At 49.5% G+C, this 16761-nt stretch overlaps 7 non-coding genes across 7 annotated transcripts; all 7 read left to right on the plus strand.

The window, feature by feature from the left end:
• Positions 1-1717: 1717 nt before the first annotated feature.
• On the plus strand, positions 1718-1879 carry LOC124753085. The gene has a single exon (XR_007012312.1). It is a non-coding gene; the product is annotated as a U1 spliceosomal RNA (small nuclear RNA).
• A 2159-nt stretch (positions 1880-4038) lies between these two features.
• Positions 4039-4200, plus strand: LOC124753086. Its single transcript, XR_007012313.1, has one exon. It is a non-coding gene; the product is annotated as a U1 spliceosomal RNA (small nuclear RNA).
• Positions 4201-6359: 2159 nt separating this feature from the next.
• LOC124753087 lies at positions 6360-6521 on the plus strand. Its single transcript, XR_007012314.1, has one exon. It is a non-coding gene; the product is annotated as a U1 spliceosomal RNA (small nuclear RNA).
• Positions 6522-8680: 2159 nt separating this feature from the next.
• Positions 8681-8842, plus strand: LOC124753088. The gene has a single exon (XR_007012315.1). It is a non-coding gene; the product is annotated as a U1 spliceosomal RNA (small nuclear RNA).
• A 2159-nt stretch (positions 8843-11001) lies between these two features.
• On the plus strand, positions 11002-11163 carry LOC124753089. Its single transcript, XR_007012316.1, has one exon. It is a non-coding gene; the product is annotated as a U1 spliceosomal RNA (small nuclear RNA).
• Positions 11164-13322: 2159 nt separating this feature from the next.
• LOC124753090 lies at positions 13323-13484 on the plus strand. Its single transcript, XR_007012317.1, has one exon. It is a non-coding gene; the product is annotated as a U1 spliceosomal RNA (small nuclear RNA).
• A 2160-nt stretch (positions 13485-15644) lies between these two features.
• LOC124753092 lies at positions 15645-15806 on the plus strand. Its single transcript, XR_007012318.1, has one exon. It is a non-coding gene; the product is annotated as a U1 spliceosomal RNA (small nuclear RNA).
• The last annotated feature ends 955 nt before the right edge of the window (positions 15807-16761 follow it).

A 16761-nucleotide genomic window follows, 5' to 3' on the forward strand; every position in this document is an offset into this window, starting at 1 on the left:
TCGGGACTTGCAGACTTGCGGCACTTGAGGAGCTTGTGGGGATGTGAATCGAAGGAAATAACATGACGAGCTGCACCGAAAACGAGAAACATAGATTCTAGCCAACAGCGCCCTGTGCTCCCAGGCGAGGCGGCCACCCATCCAAGCCCAACGTCGGTGATCGGACGAGAACCGGCGTATTTGCACCCCTTTCTTACCCCGCTGCCGTTGGCGAGTGACTGCTGCAACGTGTGCTGGCAAGTCAGCTTCGGATCCTCACTTAACTTCCACACACAGTGAATATCTTCCTGGCCACGACAGTTTCCCGCCGCAGTTGACGTCTACCTGCTCCAAGGAATGGCCTTTCGTCGCAGTGGTTGTGTTTCATCTGACAACTTTGCAGGCAACCTAAAATAACGCTTGGAAATGAGCAATTAAAGCACGAGGAGGACTGACTGAAAACGGCCGCATGAAATTATTAAGCTCGGTTTCGATTGCAACAGTTCCAATGAAATACTCACGTACACTAATTGCAGAGGTAGGTAGGAATAAATAAATAAATTCGTTGTTGAATCACTACATTCGGAAAAAAAAAAAATGTACACTGTATTGTTTAATATCATTTCTTTACACTTCAGAACTGTTACTACTTCAAAAACAAGCAATTTAATTTATCCTTACTTACTCCATGTCCAAGCAAAGAGGCAGAGAGGGGTGAATGTAATGCCTGCAGCAGTTTCAAATGTTTGCACATATAAAACTACTCATAGCGTCACCATAGTCATAAGATATTAATCATTTATGAAATGCCGCAAAATTAATCTGCAGCAAGCTGTGTTGCCATCAGATGGCAATGGCATTGTTTTGACAGTGCTACCTAGTAGTGGTGCAGCCTAAACGAATTAATTACTTCCCCTAAACTTTTCCATCTAGCTTAAATAATGAAGCATTATACTTTCATATGCGTGAAGGAAATATCTCCACATTCTGAATTAAAGAGAACACAAATTTCGTCCGAGCTTTCCAGATCGTGCTCGAGATGAACAGAAAAAAAAAGAAGTGTTACCTTACCTTCAAGTGTCTTCTGTTCCATCAGCGTCCAATGGGGTAAGTTGCAGTTTTTTGCTGATTATTGCCTTTCCTTAAGAGCCTGCTGACGTGATGTTTGTCCCTCGTGTACAACACCCACGAGTGCATACAGCTTCCTTAGAACATCTGATAGTCTGAGCTTGGTCCTTCGGTTGCTCAGCGACAGACAAGGGCGATTGACAATGCTGCCGTATTTCCTAGCACTATGGGCTCCCACGGAGGGAGCAAAGGTAAGAGAAATAATTGATTTTGTGGCTTGCACTGTGGCTGGAAGAAACAGTCATTCAGCAAATCTCATTTGCCGTTTTGACACCGGCCGAGAAAGAGGGCGACTTTCAGGCGGAGAGGGTGGCTCGAAGGCGGTAACCCCGACATGGCCCGCCATCTCCCGGAGGGTGCAGTAACTTAACCCCAGCAACGGCCGGCGCCGCGAGTCGCGATGTCTTCCGCACGAAAAATGCATCGCTTTCTGCAGAAGGCCGTTATTGTGCCTGTCTGCCTGCTAACTCGACGGCCAACAGCGCGTTTCTAAGGAAGCAAGTACATTCACGGCACCATGCTCTTCGCCGAATGCGACAACGTCAAGAGTTCTCGTTCCACTACGATAGCGCGACGCATTACAAATATTCGCCTGTGGCCGAGGAGAAGCATACTTACCTGGCGTAGAGGATACCGTGATCATGAAGGCGGTTCCTCCGGGGTGAGGCTTGTCCATTGCACTTCGGTCGAGCTGACCCCCGCGATTACTCCAAATGCGAGTAACTCGGGCGCATAATTTTTGGTAGTCGGGACTGCGTTCGCGCTGTCCCGGTGCTAATCTCCGTTACAATCAAAGCCTCTCCTCGTGTTGGACGATAAGTACTGACTGTGAGTAATTTACCAGCTTCTCATAACCGATGATGCCTCCACTAGAAGCGACAAAACACACTAGGAAACGGCGTCGAAAGCCAGAGCCAGCGCACTGCTCTTCAACCGCGTGGCACGCGCGCTCGTAATAGCAGCGGCAGCCGCGAGATGGCTCAGGCCATCCAACTTGGCTACGATTTCCGTATTAACGGTCGAACGGCCCCTTTTAGCATTCTCTGTCCATAAACGGATTGCGCGCCAAACGTTATTCGGCGGCGCGACATTCCCTGCAAGCACAGTGACTGCTGTGGCGCGAGCGGGCGTACAGGGGCCATCGGCCAGCCGAACGCTTTGGCGCCGGTGGCATGGTACATGAGGGGCCGGAAGCAAGCGTCTAGCGTAGCGTCTCGGGACTTGCAGACTTGCGGCACTTGAGGAGCTTGTGGGGATGTGAATCGAAGGAAATAACATGACGAGCTGCACCGAAAACGAGAAACATAGATTCTAGCCAACAGCGCCCTGTGCTCCCAGGCGAGGCGGCCACCCATCCAAGCCCAACGTCGGTGATCGGACGAGAACCGGCGTATTTGCACCCCTTTCTTACCCCGCTGCCGTTGGCGAGTGACTGCTGCAACGTGTGCTGGCAAGTCAGCTTCGGATCCTCACTTAACTTCCACACACAGTGAATATCTTCCTGGCCACGACAGTTTCCCGCCGCAGTTGACGTCTACCTGCTCCAAGGAATGGCCTTTCGTCGCAGTGGTTGTGTTTCATCTGACAACTTTGCAGGCAACCTAAAATAACGCTTGGAAATGAGCAATTAAAGCACGAGGAGGACTGACTGAAAACGGCCGCATGAAATTATTAAGCTCGGTTTCGATTGCAACAGTTCCAATGAAATACTCACGTACACTAATTGCAGAGGTAGGTAGGAATAAATAAATAAATTCGTTGTTGAATCACTACATTCGGAAAAAAAAAAAATGTACACTGTATTGTTTAATATCATTTCTTTACACTTCAGAACTGTTACTACTTCAAAAACAAGCAATTTAATTTATCCTTACTTACTCCATGTCCAAGCAAAGAGGCAGAGAGGGGTGAATGTAATGCCTGCAGCAGTTTCAAATGTTTGCACATATAAAACTACTCATAGCGTCACCATAGTCATAAGATATTAATCATTTATGAAATGCCGCAAAATTAATCTGCAGCAAGCTGTGTTGCCATCAGATGGCAATGGCATTGTTTTGACAGTGCTACCTAGTAGTGGTGCAGCCTAAACGAATTAATTACTTCCCCTAAACTTTTCCATCTAGCTTAAATAATGAAGCATTATACTTTCATATGCGTGAAGGAAATATCTCCACATTCTGAATTAAAGAGAACACAAATTTCGTCCGAGCTTTCCAGATCGTGCTCGAGATGAACAGAAAAAAAAAGAAGTGTTACCTTACCTTCAAGTGTCTTCTGTTCCATCAGCGTCCAATGGGGTAAGTTGCAGTTTTTTGCTGATTATTGCCTTTCCTTAAGAGCCTGCTGACGTGATGTTTGTCCCTCGTGTACAACACCCACGAGTGCATACAGCTTCCTTAGAACATCTGATAGTCTGAGCTTGGTCCTTCGGTTGCTCAGCGACAGACAAGGGCGATTGACAATGCTGCCGTATTTCCTAGCACTATGGGCTCCCACGGAGGGAGCAAAGGTAAGAGAAATAATTGATTTTGTGGCTTGCACTGTGGCTGGAAGAAACAGTCATTCAGCAAATCTCATTTGCCGTTTTGACACCGGCCGAGAAAGAGGGCGACTTTCAGGCGGAGAGGGTGGCTCGAAGGCGGTAACCCCGACATGGCCCGCCATCTCCCGGAGGGTGCAGTAACTTAACCCCAGCAACGGCCGGCGCCGCGAGTCGCGATGTCTTCCGCACGAAAAATGCATCGCTTTCTGCAGAAGGCCGTTATTGTGCCTGTCTGCCTGCTAACTCGACGGCCAACAGCGCGTTTCTAAGGAAGCAAGTACATTCACGGCACCATGCTCTTCGCCGAATGCGACAACGTCAAGAGTTCTCGTTCCACTACGATAGCGCGACGCATTACAAATATTCGCCTGTGGCCGAGGAGAAGCATACTTACCTGGCGTAGAGGATACCGTGATCATGAAGGCGGTTCCTCCGGGGTGAGGCTTGTCCATTGCACTTCGGTCGAGCTGACCCCCGCGATTACTCCAAATGCGAGTAACTCGGGCGCATAATTTTTGGTAGTCGGGACTGCGTTCGCGCTGTCCCGGTGCTAATCTCCGTTACAATCAAAGCCTCTCCTCGTGTTGGACGATAAGTACTGACTGTGAGTAATTTACCAGCTTCTCATAACCGATGATGCCTCCACTAGAAGCGACAAAACACACTAGGAAACGGCGTCGAAAGCCAGAGCCAGCGCACTGCTCTTCAACCGCGTGGCACGCGCGCTCGTAATAGCAGCGGCAGCCGCGAGATGGCTCAGGCCATCCAACTTGGCTACGATTTCCGTATTAACGGTCGAACGGCCCCTTTTAGCATTCTCTGTCCATAAACGGATTGCGCGCCAAACGTTATTCGGCGGCGCGACATTCCCTGCAAGCACAGTGACTGCTGTGGCGCGAGCGGGCGTACAGGGGCCATCGGCCAGCCGAACGCTTTGGCGCCGGTGGCATGGTACATGAGGGGCCGGAAGCAAGCGTCTAGCGTAGCGTCTCGGGACTTGCAGACTTGCGGCACTTGAGGAGCTTGTGGGGATGTGAATCGAAGGAAATAACATGACGAGCTGCACCGAAAACGAGAAACATAGATTCTAGCCAACAGCGCCCTGTGCTCCCAGGCGAGGCGGCCACCCATCCAAGCCCAACGTCGGTGATCGGACGAGAACCGGCGTATTTGCACCCCTTTCTTACCCCGCTGCCGTTGGCGAGTGACTGCTGCAACGTGTGCTGGCAAGTCAGCTTCGGATCCTCACTTAACTTCCACACACAGTGAATATCTTCCTGGCCACGACAGTTTCCCGCCGCAGTTGACGTCTACCTGCTCCAAGGAATGGCCTTTCGTCGCAGTGGTTGTGTTTCATCTGACAACTTTGCAGGCAACCTAAAATAACGCTTGGAAATGAGCAATTAAAGCACGAGGAGGACTGACTGAAAACGGCCGCATGAAATTATTAAGCTCGGTTTCGATTGCAACAGTTCCAATGAAATACTCACGTACACTAATTGCAGAGGTAGGTAGGAATAAATAAATAAATTCGTTGTTGAATCACTACATTCGGAAAAAAAAAAAATGTACACTGTATTGTTTAATATCATTTCTTTACACTTCAGAACTGTTACTACTTCAAAAACAAGCAATTTAATTTATCCTTACTTACTCCATGTCCAAGCAAAGAGGCAGAGAGGGGTGAATGTAATGCCTGCAGCAGTTTCAAATGTTTGCACATATAAAACTACTCATAGCGTCACCATAGTCATAAGATATTAATCATTTATGAAATGCCGCAAAATTAATCTGCAGCAAGCTGTGTTGCCATCAGATGGCAATGGCATTGTTTTGACAGTGCTACCTAGTAGTGGTGCAGCCTAAACGAATTAATTACTTCCCCTAAACTTTTCCATCTAGCTTAAATAATGAAGCATTATACTTTCATATGCGTGAAGGAAATATCTCCACATTCTGAATTAAAGAGAACACAAATTTCGTCCGAGCTTTCCAGATCGTGCTCGAGATGAACAGAAAAAAAAAGAAGTGTTACCTTACCTTCAAGTGTCTTCTGTTCCATCAGCGTCCAATGGGGTAAGTTGCAGTTTTTTGCTGATTATTGCCTTTCCTTAAGAGCCTGCTGACGTGATGTTTGTCCCTCGTGTACAACACCCACGAGTGCATACAGCTTCCTTAGAACATCTGATAGTCTGAGCTTGGTCCTTCGGTTGCTCAGCGACAGACAAGGGCGATTGACAATGCTGCCGTATTTCCTAGCACTATGGGCTCCCACGGAGGGAGCAAAGGTAAGAGAAATAATTGATTTTGTGGCTTGCACTGTGGCTGGAAGAAACAGTCATTCAGCAAATCTCATTTGCCGTTTTGACACCGGCCGAGAAAGAGGGCGACTTTCAGGCGGAGAGGGTGGCTCGAAGGCGGTAACCCCGACATGGCCCGCCATCTCCCGGAGGGTGCAGTAACTTAACCCCAGCAACGGCCGGCGCCGCGAGTCGCGATGTCTTCCGCACGAAAAATGCATCGCTTTCTGCAGAAGGCCGTTATTGTGCCTGTCTGCCTGCTAACTCGACGGCCAACAGCGCGTTTCTAAGGAAGCAAGTACATTCACGGCACCATGCTCTTCGCCGAATGCGACAACGTCAAGAGTTCTCGTTCCACTACGATAGCGCGACGCATTACAAATATTCGCCTGTGGCCGAGGAGAAGCATACTTACCTGGCGTAGAGGATACCGTGATCATGAAGGCGGTTCCTCCGGGGTGAGGCTTGTCCATTGCACTTCGGTCGAGCTGACCCCCGCGATTACTCCAAATGCGAGTAACTCGGGCGCATAATTTTTGGTAGTCGGGACTGCGTTCGCGCTGTCCCGGTGCTAATCTCCGTTACAATCAAAGCCTCTCCTCGTGTTGGACGATAAGTACTGACTGTGAGTAATTTACCAGCTTCTCATAACCGATGATGCCTCCACTAGAAGCGACAAAACACACTAGGAAACGGCGTCGAAAGCCAGAGCCAGCGCACTGCTCTTCAACCGCGTGGCACGCGCGCTCGTAATAGCAGCGGCAGCCGCGAGATGGCTCAGGCCATCCAACTTGGCTACGATTTCCGTATTAACGGTCGAACGGCCCCTTTTAGCATTCTCTGTCCATAAACGGATTGCGCGCCAAACGTTATTCGGCGGCGCGACATTCCCTGCAAGCACAGTGACTGCTGTGGCGCGAGCGGGCGTACAGGGGCCATCGGCCAGCCGAACGCTTTGGCGCCGGTGGCATGGTACATGAGGGGCCGGAAGCAAGCGTCTAGCGTAGCGTCTCGGGACTTGCAGACTTGCGGCACTTGAGGAGCTTGTGGGGATGTGAATCGAAGGAAATAACATGACGAGCTGCACCGAAAACGAGAAACATAGATTCTAGCCAACAGCGCCCTGTGCTCCCAGGCGAGGCGGCCACCCATCCAAGCCCAACGTCGGTGATCGGACGAGAACCGGCGTATTTGCACCCCTTTCTTACCCCGCTGCCGTTGGCGAGTGACTGCTGCAACGTGTGCTGGCAAGTCAGCTTCGGATCCTCACTTAACTTCCACACACAGTGAATATCTTCCTGGCCACGACAGTTTCCCGCCGCAGTTGACGTCTACCTGCTCCAAGGAATGGCCTTTCGTCGCAGTGGTTGTGTTTCATCTGACAACTTTGCAGGCAACCTAAAATAACGCTTGGAAATGAGCAATTAAAGCACGAGGAGGACTGACTGAAAACGGCCGCATGAAATTATTAAGCTCGGTTTCGATTGCAACAGTTCCAATGAAATACTCACGTACACTAATTGCAGAGGTAGGTAGGAATAAATAAATAAATTCGTTGTTGAATCACTACATTCGGAAAAAAAAAAAATGTACACTGTATTGTTTAATATCATTTCTTTACACTTCAGAACTGTTACTACTTCAAAAACAAGCAATTTAATTTATCCTTACTTACTCCATGTCCAAGCAAAGAGGCAGAGAGGGGTGAATGTAATGCCTGCAGCAGTTTCAAATGTTTGCACATATAAAACTACTCATAGCGTCACCATAGTCATAAGATATTAATCATTTATGAAATGCCGCAAAATTAATCTGCAGCAAGCTGTGTTGCCATCAGATGGCAATGGCATTGTTTTGACAGTGCTACCTAGTAGTGGTGCAGCCTAAACGAATTAATTACTTCCCCTAAACTTTTCCATCTAGCTTAAATAATGAAGCATTATACTTTCATATGCGTGAAGGAAATATCTCCACATTCTGAATTAAAGAGAACACAAATTTCGTCCGAGCTTTCCAGATCGTGCTCGAGATGAACAGAAAAAAAAAGAAGTGTTACCTTACCTTCAAGTGTCTTCTGTTCCATCAGCGTCCAATGGGGTAAGTTGCAGTTTTTTGCTGATTATTGCCTTTCCTTAAGAGCCTGCTGACGTGATGTTTGTCCCTCGTGTACAACACCCACGAGTGCATACAGCTTCCTTAGAACATCTGATAGTCTGAGCTTGGTCCTTCGGTTGCTCAGCGACAGACAAGGGCGATTGACAATGCTGCCGTATTTCCTAGCACTATGGGCTCCCACGGAGGGAGCAAAGGTAAGAGAAATAATTGATTTTGTGGCTTGCACTGTGGCTGGAAGAAACAGTCATTCAGCAAATCTCATTTGCCGTTTTGACACCGGCCGAGAAAGAGGGCGACTTTCAGGCGGAGAGGGTGGCTCGAAGGCGGTAACCCCGACATGGCCCGCCATCTCCCGGAGGGTGCAGTAACTTAACCCCAGCAACGGCCGGCGCCGCGAGTCGCGATGTCTTCCGCACGAAAAATGCATCGCTTTCTGCAGAAGGCCGTTATTGTGCCTGTCTGCCTGCTAACTCGACGGCCAACAGCGCGTTTCTAAGGAAGCAAGTACATTCACGGCACCATGCTCTTCGCCGAATGCGACAACGTCAAGAGTTCTCGTTCCACTACGATAGCGCGACGCATTACAAATATTCGCCTGTGGCCGAGGAGAAGCATACTTACCTGGCGTAGAGGATACCGTGATCATGAAGGCGGTTCCTCCGGGGTGAGGCTTGTCCATTGCACTTCGGTCGAGCTGACCCCCGCGATTACTCCAAATGCGAGTAACTCGGGCGCATAATTTTTGGTAGTCGGGACTGCGTTCGCGCTGTCCCGGTGCTAATCTCCGTTACAATCAAAGCCTCTCCTCGTGTTGGACGATAAGTACTGACTGTGAGTAATTTACCAGCTTCTCATAACCGATGATGCCTCCACTAGAAGCGACAAAACACACTAGGAAACGGCGTCGAAAGCCAGAGCCAGCGCACTGCTCTTCAACCGCGTGGCACGCGCGCTCGTAATAGCAGCGGCAGCCGCGAGATGGCTCAGGCCATCCAACTTGGCTACGATTTCCGTATTAACGGTCGAACGGCCCCTTTTAGCATTCTCTGTCCATAAACGGATTGCGCGCCAAACGTTATTCGGCGGCGCGACATTCCCTGCAAGCACAGTGACTGCTGTGGCGCGAGCGGGCGTACAGGGGCCATCGGCCAGCCGAACGCTTTGGCGCCGGTGGCATGGTACATGAGGGGCCGGAAGCAAGCGTCTAGCGTAGCGTCTCGGGACTTGCAGACTTGCGGCACTTGAGGAGCTTGTGGGGATGTGAATCGAAGGAAATAACATGACGAGCTGCACCGAAAACGAGAAACATAGATTCTAGCCAACAGCGCCCTGTGCTCCCAGGCGAGGCGGCCACCCATCCAAGCCCAACGTCGGTGATCGGACGAGAACCGGCGTATTTGCACCCCTTTCTTACCCCGCTGCCGTTGGCGAGTGACTGCTGCAACGTGTGCTGGCAAGTCAGCTTCGGATCCTCACTTAACTTCCACACACAGTGAATATCTTCCTGGCCACGACAGTTTCCCGCCGCAGTTGACGTCTACCTGCTCCAAGGAATGGCCTTTCGTCGCAGTGGTTGTGTTTCATCTGACAACTTTGCAGGCAACCTAAAATAACGCTTGGAAATGAGCAATTAAAGCACGAGGAGGACTGACTGAAAACGGCCGCATGAAATTATTAAGCTCGGTTTCGATTGCAACAGTTCCAATGAAATACTCACGTACACTAATTGCAGAGGTAGGTAGGAATAAATAAATAAATTCGTTGTTGAATCACTACATTCGGAAAAAAAAAAAATGTACACTGTATTGTTTAATATCATTTCTTTACACTTCAGAACTGTTACTACTTCAAAAACAAGCAATTTAATTTATCCTTACTTACTCCATGTCCAAGCAAAGAGGCAGAGAGGGGTGAATGTAATGCCTGCAGCAGTTTCAAATGTTTGCACATATAAAACTACTCATAGCGTCACCATAGTCATAAGATATTAATCATTTATGAAATGCCGCAAAATTAATCTGCAGCAAGCTGTGTTGCCATCAGATGGCAATGGCATTGTTTTGACAGTGCTACCTAGTAGTGGTGCAGCCTAAACGAATTAATTACTTCCCCTAAACTTTTCCATCTAGCTTAAATAATGAAGCATTATACTTTCATATGCGTGAAGGAAATATCTCCACATTCTGAATTAAAGAGAACACAAATTTCGTCCGAGCTTTCCAGATCGTGCTCGAGATGAACAGAAAAAAAAAGAAGTGTTACCTTACCTTCAAGTGTCTTCTGTTCCATCAGCGTCCAATGGGGTAAGTTGCAGTTTTTTGCTGATTATTGCCTTTCCTTAAGAGCCTGCTGACGTGATGTTTGTCCCTCGTGTACAACACCCACGAGTGCATACAGCTTCCTTAGAACATCTGATAGTCTGAGCTTGGTCCTTCGGTTGCTCAGCGACAGACAAGGGCGATTGACAATGCTGCCGTATTTCCTAGCACTATGGGCTCCCACGGAGGGAGCAAAGGTAAGAGAAATAATTGATTTTGTGGCTTGCACTGTGGCTGGAAGAAACAGTCATTCAGCAAATCTCATTTGCCGTTTTGACACCGGCCGAGAAAGAGGGCGACTTTCAGGCGGAGAGGGTGGCTCGAAGGCGGTAACCCCGACATGGCCCGCCATCTCCCGGAGGGTGCAGTAACTTAACCCCAGCAACGGCCGGCGCCGCGAGTCGCGATGTCTTCCGCACGAAAAATGCATCGCTTTCTGCAGAAGGCCGTTATTGTGCCTGTCTGCCTGCTAACTCGACGGCCAACAGCGCGTTTCTAAGGAAGCAAGTACATTCACGGCACCATGCTCTTCGCCGAATGCGACAACGTCAAGAGTTCTCGTTCCACTACGATAGCGCGACGCATTACAAATATTCGCCTGTGGCCGAGGAGAAGCATACTTACCTGGCGTAGAGGATACCGTGATCATGAAGGCGGTTCCTCCGGGGTGAGGCTTGTCCATTGCACTTCGGTCGAGCTGACCCCCGCGATTACTCCAAATGCGAGTAACTCGGGCGCATAATTTTTGGTAGTCGGGACTGCGTTCGCGCTGTCCCGGTGCTAATCTCCGTTACAATCAAAGCCTCTCCTCGTGTTGGACGATAAGTACTGACTGTGAGTAATTTACCAGCTTCTCATAACCGATGATGCCTCCACTAGAAGCGACAAAACACACTAGGAAACGGCGTCGAAAGCCAGAGCCAGCGCACTGCTCTTCAACCGCGTGGCACGCGCGCTCGTAATAGCAGCGGCAGCCGCGAGATGGCTCAGGCCATCCAACTTGGCTACGATTTCCGTATTAACGGTCGAACGGCCCCTTTTAGCATTCTCTGTCCATAAACGGATTGCGCGCCAAACGTTATTCGGCGGCGCGACATTCCCTGCAAGCACAGTGACTGCTGTGGCGCGAGCGGGCGTACAGGGGCCATCGGCCAGCCGAACGCTTTGGCGCCGGTGGCATGGTACATGAGGGGCCGGAAGCAAGCGTCTAGCGTAGCGTCTCGGGACTTGCAGACTTGCGGCACTTGAGGAGCTTGTGGGGATGTGAATCGAAGGAAATAACATGACGAGCTGCACCGAAAACGAGAAACATAGATTCTAGCCAACAGCGCCCTGTGCTCCCAGGCGAGGCGGCCACCCATCCAAGCCCAACGTCGGTGATCGGACGAGAACCGGCGTATTTGCACCCCTTTCTTACCCCGCTGCCGTTGGCGAGTGACTGCTGCAACGTGTGCTGGCAAGTCAGCTTCGGATCCTCACTTAACTTCCACACACAGTGAATATCTTCCTGGCCACGACAGTTTCCCGCCGCAGTTGACGTCTACCTGCTCCAAGGAATGGCCTTTCGTCGCAGTGGTTGTGTTTCATCTGACAACTTTGCAGGCAACCTAAAATAACGCTTGGAAATGAGCAATTAAAGCACGAGGAGGACTGACTGAAAACGGCCGCATGAAATTATTAAGCTCGGTTTCGATTGCAACAGTTCCAATGAAATACTCACGTACACTAATTGCAGAGGTAGGTAGGAATAAATAAATAAATTCGTTGTTGAATCACTACATTCGGAAAAAAAAAAAATGTACACTGTATTGTTTAATATCATTTCTTTACACTTCAGAACTGTTACTACTTCAAAAACAAGCAATTTAATTTATCCTTACTTACTCCATGTCCAAGCAAAGAGGCAGAGAGGGGTGAATGTAATGCCTGCAGCAGTTTCAAATGTTTGCACATATAAAACTACTCATAGCGTCACCATAGTCATAAGATATTAATCATTTATGAAATGCCGCAAAATTAATCTGCAGCAAGCTGTGTTGCCATCAGATGGCAATGGCATTGTTTTGACAGTGCTACCTAGTAGTGGTGCAGCCTAAACGAATTAATTACTTCCCCTAAACTTTTCCATCTAGCTTAAATAATGAAGCATTATACTTTCATATGCGTGAAGGAAATATCTCCACATTCTGAATTAAAGAGAACACAAATTTCGTCCGAGCTTTCCAGATCGTGCTCGAGATGAACAGAAAAAAAAAGAAGTGTTACCTTACCTTCAAGTGTCTTCTGTTCCATCAGCGTCCAATGGGGTAAGTTGCAGTTTTTTGCTGATTATTGCCTTTCCTTAAGAGCCTGCTGACGTGATGTTTGTCCCTCGTGTACAACACCCACGAGTGCATACAGCTTCCTTAGAACATCTGATAGTCTGAGCTTGGTCCTTCGGTTGCTCAGCGACAGACAAGGGCGATTGACAATGCTGCCGTATTTCCTAGCACTATGGGCTCCCACGGAGGGAGCAAAGGTAAGAGAAATAATTGATTTTGTGGCTTGCACTGTGGCTGGAAGAAACAGTCATTCAGCAAATCTCATTTGCCGTTTTGACACCGGCCGAGAAAGAGGGCGACTTTCAGGCGGAGAGGGTGGCTCGAAGGCGGTAACCCCGACATGGCCCGCCATCTCCCGGAGGGTGCAGTAACTTAACCCCAGCAACGGCCGGCGCCGCGAGTCGCGATGTCTTCCGCACGAAAAATGCATCGCTTTCTGCAGAAGGCCGTTATTGTGCCTGTCTGCCTGCTAACTCGACGGCCAACAGCGCGTTTCTAAGGAAGCAAGTACATTCACGGCACCATGCTCTTCGCCGAATGCGACAACGTCAAGAGTTCTCGTTCCACTACGATAGCGCGACGCATTACAAATATTCGCCTGTGGCCGAGGAGAAGCATACTTACCTGGCGTAGAGGATACCGTGATCATGAAGGCGGTTCCTCCGGGGTGAGGCTTGTCCATTGCACTTCGGTCGAGCTGACCCCCGCGATTACTCCAAATGCGAGTAACTCGGGCGCATAATTTTTGGTAGTCGGGACTGCGTTCGCGCTGTCCCGGTGCTAATCTCCGTTACAATCAAAGCCTCTCCTCGTGTTGGACGATAAGTACTGACTGTGAGTAATTTACCAGCTTCTCATAACCGATGATGCCTCCACTAGAAGCGACAAAACACACTAGGAAACGGCGTCGAAAGCCAGAGCCAGCGCACTGCTCTTCAACCGCGTGGCACGCGCGCTCGTAATAGCAGCGGCAGCCGCGAGATGGCTCAGGCCATCCAACTTGGCTACGATTTCCGTATTAACGGTCGAACGGCCCCTTTTAGCATTCTCTGTCCATAAACGGATTGCGCGCCAAACGTTATTCGGCGGCGCGACATTCCCTGCAAGCACAGTGACTGCTGTGGCGCGAGCGGGCGTACAGGGGCCATCGGCCAGCCGAACGCTTTGGCGCCGGTGGCATGGTACATGAGGGGCCGGAAGCAAGCGTCTAGCGTAGCGTCTCGGGACTTGCAGACTTGCGGCACTTGAGGAGCTTGTGGGGATGTGAATCGAAGGAAATAACATGACGAGCTGCACCGAAAACGAGAAACATAGATTCTAGCCAACAGCGCCCTGTGCTCCCAGGCGAGGCGGCCACCCATCCAAGCCCAACGTCGGTGATCGGACGAGAACCGGCGTATTTGCACCCCTTTCTTACCCCGCTGCCGTTGGCGAGTGACTGCTGCAACGTGTGCTGGCAAGTCAGCTTCGGATCCTCACTTAACTTCCACACACAGTGAATATCTTCCTGGCCACGACAGTTTCCCGCCGCAGTTGACGTCTACCTGCTCCAAGGAATGGCCTTTCGTCGCAGTGGTTGTGTTTCATCTGACAACTTTGCAGGCAACCTAAAATAACGCTTGGAAATGAGCAATTAAAGCACGAGGAGGACTGACTGAAAACGGCCGCATGAAATTATTAAGCTCGGTTTCGATTGCAACAGTTCCAATGAAATACTCACGTACACTAATTGCAGAGGTAGGTAGGAATAAATAAATAAATTCGTTGTTGAATCACTACATTCGGAAAAAAAAAAAATGTACACTGTATTGTTTAATATCATTTCTTTACACTTCAGAACTGTTACTACTTCAAAAACAAGCAATTTAATTTATCCTTACTTACTCCATGTCCAAGCAAAGAGGCAGAGAGGGGTGAATGTAATGCCTGCAGCAGTTTCAAATGTTTGCACATATAAAACTACTCATAGCGTCACCATAGTCATAAGATATTAATCATTTATGAAATGCCGCAAAATTAATCTGCAGCAAGCTGTGTTGCCATCAGATGGCAATGGCATTGTTTTGACAGTGCTACCTAGTAGTGGTGCAGCCTAAACGAATTAATTACTTCCCCTAAACTTTTCCATCTAGCTTAAATAATGAAGCATTATACTTTCATATGCGTGAAGGAAATATCTCCACATTCTGAATTAAAGAGAACACAAATTTCGTCCGAGCTTTCCAGATCGTGCTCGAGATGAACAGAAAAAAAAAAGAAGTGTTACCTTACCTTCAAGTGTCTTCTGTTCCATCAGCGTCCAATGGGGTAAGTTGCAGTTTTTTGCTGATTATTGCCTTTCCTTAAGAGCCTGCTGACGTGATGTTTGTCCCTCGTGTACAACACCCACGAGTGCATACAGCTTCCTTAGAACATCTGATAGTCTGAGCTTGGTCCTTCGGTTGCTCAGCGACAGACAAGGGCGATTGACAATGCTGCCGTATTTCCTAGCACTATGGGCTCCCACGGAGGGAGCAAAGGTAAGAGAAATAATTGATTTTGTGGCTTGCACTGTGGCTGGAAGAAACAGTCATTCAGCAAATCTCATTTGCCGTTTTGACACCGGCCGAGAAAGAGGGCGACTTTCAGGCGGAGAGGGTGGCTCGAAGGCGGTAACCCCGACATGGCCCGCCATCTCCCGGAGGGTGCAGTAACTTAACCCCAGCAACGGCCGGCGCCGCGAGTCGCGATGTCTTCCGCACGAAAAATGCATCGCTTTCTGCAGAAGGCCGTTATTGTGCCTGTCTGCCTGCTAACTCGACGGCCAACAGCGCGTTTCTAAGGAAGCAAGTACATTCACGGCACCATGCTCTTCGCCGAATGCGACAACGTCAAGAGTTCTCGTTCCACTACGATAGCGCGACGCATTACAAATATTCGCCTGTGGCCGAGGAGAAGCATACTTACCTGGCGTAGAGGATACCGTGATCATGAAGGCGGTTCCTCCGGGGTGAGGCTTGTCCATTGCACTTCGGTCGAGCTGACCCCCGCGATTACTCCAAATGCGAGTAACTCGGGCGCATAATTTTTGGTAGTCGGGACTGCGTTCGCGCTGTCCCGGTGCTAATCTCCGTTACAATCAAAGCCTCTCCTCGTGTTGGACGATAAGTACTGACTGTGAGTAATTTACCAGCTTCTCATAACCGATGATGCCTCCACTAGAAGCGACAAAACACACTAGGAAACGGCGTCGAAAGCCAGAGCCAGCGCACTGCTCTTCAACCGCGTGGCACGCGCGCTCGTAATAGCAGCGGCAGCCGCGAGATGGCTCAGGCCATCCAACTTGGCTACGATTTCCGTATTAACGGTCGAACGGCCCCTTTTAGCATTCTCTGTCCATAAACGGATTGCGCGCCAAACGTTATTCGGCGGCGCGACATTCCCTGCAAGCACAGTGACTGCTGTGGCGCGAGCGGGCGTACAGGGGCCATCGGCCAGCCGAACGCTTTGGCGCCGGTGGCATGGTACATGAGGGGCCGGAAGCAAGCGTCTAGCGTAGCGTCTCGGGACTTGCAGACTTGCGGCACTTGAGGAGCTTGTGGGGATGTGAATCGAAGGAAATAACATGACGAGCTGCACCGAAAACGAGAAACATAGATTCTAGCCAACAGCGCCCTGTGCTCCCAGGCGAGGCGGCCACCCATCCAAGCCCAACGTCGGTGATCGGACGAGAACCGGCGTATTTGCACCCCTTTCTTACCCCGCTGCCGTTGGCGAGTGACTGCTGCAACGTGTGCTGGCAAGTCAGCTTCGGATCCTCACTTAACTTCCACACACAGTGAATATCTTCCTGGCCACGACAGTTTCCCGCCGCAGTTGACGTCTACCTGCTCCAAGGAATGGCCTTTCGTCGCAGTGGTTGTGTTTCATCTGACAACTTTGCAGGCAACCTAAAATAACGCTTGGAAATGAGCAATTAAAGCACGAGGAGGACTGACTGAAAACGGCCGCATGAAATTATTAAGCTCGGTTTCGATTGCAACAGTTCCAATGAAATACTCACGTACACTAATTGC

Source organism: Schistocerca piceifrons, unplaced genomic scaffold (assembly GCF_021461385.2).
Source record: "Schistocerca piceifrons isolate TAMUIC-IGC-003096 unplaced genomic scaffold, iqSchPice1.1 HiC_scaffold_525, whole genome shotgun sequence".
Lineage (NCBI taxonomy): Eukaryota > Metazoa > Arthropoda > Insecta > Orthoptera > Acrididae > Schistocerca > Schistocerca piceifrons.